The 5,949-nt window shown below is 60.3% G+C and overlaps 1 long non-coding RNA gene across 1 annotated transcript; it reads right to left on the bottom strand.

Annotated features, from left to right (window-relative positions):
- Positions 1-3,361: 3,361 nt before the first annotated feature.
- LOC106724009 lies at positions 3,362-4,145 on the bottom strand. Its single transcript, XR_001359758.1, has 3 exons — positions 3,758-4,145; positions 3,527-3,674; positions 3,362-3,396 (listed from the first exon to the last, which is right to left on the bottom strand). It is a non-coding gene; the product is annotated as an uncharacterized LOC106724009 (long non-coding RNA).
- Positions 4,146-5,949: the final 1,804 nt, after the last annotated feature.

Genomic DNA, 5,949 nt, shown 5'->3' with positions numbered 1-5,949 from the left:
TTTTATCGGGTGTTGCCGGCCTGCCCAGTGTTTACAGCTGGCCTGCCTCCCCTCCCCGCTAAGGCCGCAGTAAAAGGTCCTGGTCACGCCAGGCTGCACTTCTGACAGCCGCCAGCAGAGGGCACCACCTGCGTGCTGGTCATGGATCCTGAAGCCCCCACCGAGGTCTCCCGTGGGGGCTGGGACGCCTGAGGGCCAGCAGGTGACCTCTCTCAACCCAGGACACCCCGACTAGGGGCCCCTCAGCAGGAACAGATCGGGGGGTGGGGGTGGCTCTGACAGGGGGATGGGGTCTGCCTATACCTGGTTTCAGGGACCCCCGGGATGGATGGAGGTGCCTGGAGTGGGGCTGGAAGGATGGCCTGCTTGCCCCTCCACACAGACTCCGGGCCCTGAATCAACATGGCTTAGCCCGCATCCCTCCTGGCCGAGACCCAGCCCAGGCCACCCACAGAGCAATCTGACCCGGCTCAGGGCCGCAGGGCCCCCAGGCACCCTGGCCAGGGCGAGCTGTGGTCACCAGTGGCTCCGGTGTGGCCCTCACCAGGGGTGGGGGGAGCCTTGGAATCCCAGACGTGCCGTGAGGGGCCTGGTGGGCCGAGCACCCCCGCCAGGTATGCACCCCACCTGCGGCCTCCTTCCCTCCGCAGCTTGGCCCCAGGGCTGGGCTGGGAGACAGCATGTTGCTCAGAAAGAGGAACTCGGGACTCAGAAGGAGGCTGGGACTGGTCCTCCAGGGAGGGGGGCGGGGGAGCAGGTCCGAGGGCGGGACAGTCCGGAGGGCACCCAGGCAGACTTGCAGGGCACCCTTGCCAGCCCCGAGGGTCTGCCCACAGGACTCCCCAAGTCTTCCTCTTCTATGGTTCTTGGATCTGCCCCTCCCTCTCATCCCATGACCAGTCCCCCAACCTAGCCCAGGCCCTGAGCCCACCCTCACTGGGGGTCCTTCTGCTCCCCAAATGCAGCCTGGGACACTTCCAGAACTGGAACCCACAGTCCCCTGCTCCGAATCCTCCCGTGATCCCAGCACTTGCAGACCCAGCCCCAGTGCTGTGCCCTGACCAGGAATTGAACTGGTGACCTCATGCTTCCTGGGTCCGGGCTCGAGTCCCCACCCAACCCTCTGGTTTCGGGCTGTAGCTGTGCAGCCTGCCTCCCCGCTCTGGGCTTTGCACATGCTGTTCCATCTGGAACGTCCCGCCCCGCCTCCCCTGGCTTGCTCCTCCCCAGCCCTCCAGGGTGGGTCAGAACGGCCAGGGATCTGGGGAGACAGGACCTAGGTCTGCCCCGGGGGGGTGTCATCGGGAGACCCCCCCCCACACGTGAAGCTGGCCCTGAGGTAGCAGGGAGAACCTGGCTGCACGAAGGAGAGGGAAGGTGGCCTCCGTGGCCCCGGTGTTCTGTGCAGGTGGCGTCAGTTCCCCGTGTGGCCCTGCGGATGAAGCTGGCCCTGAGGTAGCAGGGAGAACCTGGCTGCGCGAAGGAGAGGGACGGTGGCGTCAGTTCCCCGTGTGGCCCTGCGGCCTCAAGGGCAGGATCTCAGGGGTCCCCGGTTGGCAGGGCCAGGCCACTGGCAGAGGCAAACATCTGGAGAGGTCCCTCAGGCTTGCACGGTGGTGTTCAGGGCGGGGCGGTCCGGGGCCCTGTGCTCTGGGGGTGCTGAGGGGGGCCCTGGCTTCCCCACTAGATGCCAGAAGCAACCAGAATGTGTGACACTTGGGGGGCGGGGGGGGGCCCAAACTGCCCCAATGAGAACCTCTGCCCTCAGAAGTGCAAGTGCCTTCAGGCTAAAGACAAGTTTTCCCAAACAAGGAAAGGCCCCGCTGTGGCAGCCACAGAAACAGCAGACTAGAGCCCCAGGTGTTGGGATTGTCAGGATGTAAAATAACTTATGTGCAAGGAAATAAAAGGCCCTTGTAAATGTGAACAAGGAGTAGTCTTTGGTTTCTGTCTTTAAAATAGGTTTTTATTGATCTTTCAGAGAGGAAGGAAGAGGGAGAAAAACATCGATGAGAGGGATTCATCCATCAGCTGCCTCCTGCAGGCCCCACACTGGGGGTCGAGTCCGCAACCCCAGCGCGTGCCCTGACCAGGAATTGAACCGGTGACCTCTGGCTTCCTGGGTCCGTGCTCAACCGCTGGGCCACGCCGGCCAGGCACTGTGCAAGGTTCTCAGAGGGAAATTCGCAACCTCGAATTCAAACCCCGACTGGGATTTTGCAAGAATGGAAAAATACAGTCTCATTCCGTTCCAGCAACAAAGAGTGAGTCTATCCAACTTCGGTCAGTCCCAAGGCGAGATGAGTTAAATGTTTTAAATGTGTTGTAATTCACAACATGAACAAAGTAAAGGAGAAAATATGCCTGCAAGGAATTCAGAAGAAAACATGCAACTGTACTCAGTTCATGTTCGTAAGAAACTTGGAAACGCATTTACACGAAAGCCCTCAGCGAAACGGGGTCAGTGGTGGAATGTGGAAGGCCTTCTCCCCCGATCAGGAAGACACTAGTGGTGCTGTTATGGGCAATGCTGTCCAGACTTTTACTGAGAAAGTCTTAGAATTATTAAGAGTTTAATAAGATGCTGATTACAAAATGAGTTCAAAAAAGGCCATTTAATTACTATAACCAGCAAAAAAAAAAACAAAACAAACTTAGAAAATGTCATTTAAAACTAAAACTGTATGTTCCAAGTACTAAATCTAAGAAAAAAAATGTGCGAGACCTTTAAGGAGAAAATTACTTAAAACTTTTTTGAGAGACCTACAAGAAAACCTATATCAATAGAAAAATAAACCCTGGTTTTGGACAAAAGACTCCATGTTTAAAAGATGTTCGTTTTCTGCCCTGGCCAGGTGGCTCGGTTGACGCACCATCCCGCACACCAAAAAGGTGTGGGTTCCATTCTCCGTCAGGGCACGTACCTCGGTCGCGAGTTCAATCCCCAGTCGGGGGGCACACGGGAGGCAACCAATCAATGTTTCTTTCACATCGATGTTTCTCTTTCTCAAAATCGATAAAAACATATCCTCAATGAGGATTTTAAAAAATGAATGAATGGCCCCACCCTGTTTGGCTCAGTGAATAGAGCGTCGGCCTGCGGACTGAAGGATCCCGGGTTCGATTCCGGTCAAGGGCACAGGCCCGGGTTGTGGGCTCGGTCCCCAGTGTGGGCCATGCAGGAGGCAGCCGATCCATGATTCTCTCATCACTGATGTTTGTATCTCTCTCTCCCTCTCCCGCTCTGAAATCAATAAGACTTTTTAAATAAATGAATGAATGCATAAATAACGTTCACTTCCCCCAACTGGTGTATAGATTCAATGTCATCACAGTTGAACTCCTAACCGTTTTTCCAGACATTTGGGCCAGTTGTTCCAAATGGTCATGGCAGAGCTGAGGGCGCCAGGAAAGAAGTGAGGAGAAGGGACTATTCCCGGGCGCGTGTCCTGGGTGGTGGAGCTGTGACCTCAGGGCAGACAGGCCATCATGTGACGCCCGGCTCGGGGACAAGGGCTGGGACAACCTGAGGGCGCCAGGAAAGAAGTGAGGAGAAGGGACTATTTCCGGGCGCGTGTCCTGGGTGGTGGAGAGAGACACCAGCTGTGACCTCAGGGCAGACAGGCCGCCACGTGACGCCCGGCACGGGGACAAGGGCTGGGACAACTGGTTCTCTAGACGGAAGAAGGAAACGGGAATGTTTCTACAAAAAGCCCGTCCAGGTGGACCCCAAGGCCCGCGGTCAGCGGTAACCGACCTTCCGAAGTGTCTTCAGACCTCGTGGCCGACCATTCCCAGGAGACCCCGAGGGGCAAGGATGGAGCAGGAAGCAGACACATCTGGACCAACAAGGAGCTGCCACGATTCCCCGACCAGAGGACTCGTGTCCAGGGCACAGGTGACCCTGGAACAGTGTGGGGTGGGGGCGCTGCACCCCCAGAGCAGTGAAAACATCCGTGTGTAACTCTGACTCCACCAACATGTGACCACCGAGAGCCCGCTGCTGACCCGACCCTCCCTGATGACAGTCGATTAGCGTGTATTTTGTACGTCTACTCTATACTGTATTCTTCCAAGAAAGTAATCTAAAGAAGAGACAATGTTATTAAGAAAATCACGAGGTCCCGGCCGGTGTGGCTCAGTAGCTGAGCGTCGACCTGTGAACCAGGAGGTCACGGTTTGATTCCCAGTCAGGGCACGTGCCCGGGTTGCAGGCTCGATCTCCCGTGGGGGGCGAGCAGGAGGCGGCCGATCCATGGTTCTCTCTCATCATTGATGTGTCTGTCTCTCCCTCTCCCTTCCTCTGAAATCAATTCAAAAAACATTTTGTAAGGAAAAAAAATGTCTGCTCCCCCAGGACAGGTGTGGGGGCTCCCCGGTGCCCACAGCACGGGGTCCCCTGTGCCCACTGAGCCTGTGGTGCCCAGGCCGACGGGCCGGCTCAGCAAGCGTCTGTCGAATGAGCACATGAGCCTCCCCTGTGAAGGCGTTTCAGCCACTGGACACTGGTTTCCAACGGGGAGACTGAGGCAGAGGCAGCCTAGACCAGGGAAGGTCCTGCCCTTCGAGGTCTGTTCCTGTGGAGGGGGCTCTGGGACCCCCTCCGAGCCCATTCCTGCCGGGCCGGGGCCAGGGCCCCACATCTGGACCCCACCCACCGAGGTTCCCCACGGCTGCCCCGCCCCGGGGGCTCCAGCCAGCGCTGCCTCCCACGCGAACCCCACTGCCCACCCGCTTCCAGACCCCAGCCCCCGGAGGACGGAGGACTCTCCTCGCCAAGGAGGGACCTTCCCAGCGGCTCCTGGGGGAGGACTGACTCCCCGCCTCCTTCCCAGGCTCCTCTGGGCCCTGGGCCACCAGCTGGGCCCCTCCAGGGCCGGGCCCAGCTCCGTCCTCTCGGGCCTGCTGGGGCTCCACCAAGGACAGCTCGACTCAGGGAGCCCTGCCGGGCCTCGTGGGGCGAGGTGGGGGTTCTGGGGGGCAGCCAAGGGGGGCCAGCCCGCGGCGCCTGCCTTTCATGCCCTTTTATGGGCCGCTGGCTCCTCTGGGCTGCCTTTGTCTCCTCCTTTCAGCCTCTTGTGCAAGCCTCTCCCTCGCTGGGCTTTCTGGGGGAAGAAAAGACGGGGGGGGGGGAACTGGGGGGAGGGGGCTGGCCCCACCCCGGAGGCTCTGCTGGGGCTCAGCCAGGCCCGGTTCCCTCCCTTCCCTCAGGGCCCCAAGTGGGAAGAAAAGCTCCTTTGCTGGGCCCGTGACCCCAGACCTCAGCCGGGGCAGCGATCCCAGCCCAAATGTCCCCGCCTTTCCGACCAACCGACTAGGGGGTTGCCCCCTCCGCCCCCATCAAACGCTGCCCTCTGACCCCGCCCCTGTCTCTGCACTCCCGGTGGGTGGTCTTGCCACAGGGCTTCCTGCAATTCCCAGTCCCCCAAGTGCATGAAGTGGGGTGGCCCCTGGCCAGGGAAAGGCCATGTGGGGGGTCAGAGCACAGAGGCCGGGGGTTCTGGGGGTGGAGAGACCGAGCTGGTTCCGGGGCTGCTCAGCACTGACCACCCCGAGGTTTCTCGGCCTCTGTCCCCCCCTTGGTCCTGGGACCCCTGGGACCCAGGTCAGGCTTCACGCTGCTCAGCTGTGAGCTCCCCGCATCCCGAGGGCAGCCCAGCCGGCCAGGGGCCAGCTCAGCGTCCCTGTCCCGGTGCCTGCGGCCAGGGCTCGGTCAGCTCCGAGGCTGCTGGCCGGTTCTAGCCGGAGGGGCGGGAGGGACCCAGCCCAGCCCAGCCCTATGCAAGGCCTCCTGCCCAAAGCCACACCACGCCCACCCCGAGGGATGGGGGTTCTCTAGGTCCTGCCCCAGGGGAACCCCGGTGTCCACAAGCAGACCGGGCAGGCCAGCCCTTGGGGTCAGCGGGCAGGTCAGCGGGTGGGACCCGGGCCGCCCGGCGGGGATGAGCC

This window comes from Myotis brandtii, unplaced genomic scaffold (genome assembly GCF_000412655.1).
Source record: "Myotis brandtii unplaced genomic scaffold, ASM41265v1 scaffold691, whole genome shotgun sequence".
Classification (NCBI taxonomy): Eukaryota; Metazoa; Chordata; class Mammalia; order Chiroptera; family Vespertilionidae; genus Myotis; species Myotis brandtii.
Note: the sequence above shows the minus strand (reverse complement) of the source record. Positions and strands in the feature narration are given on the sequence as shown.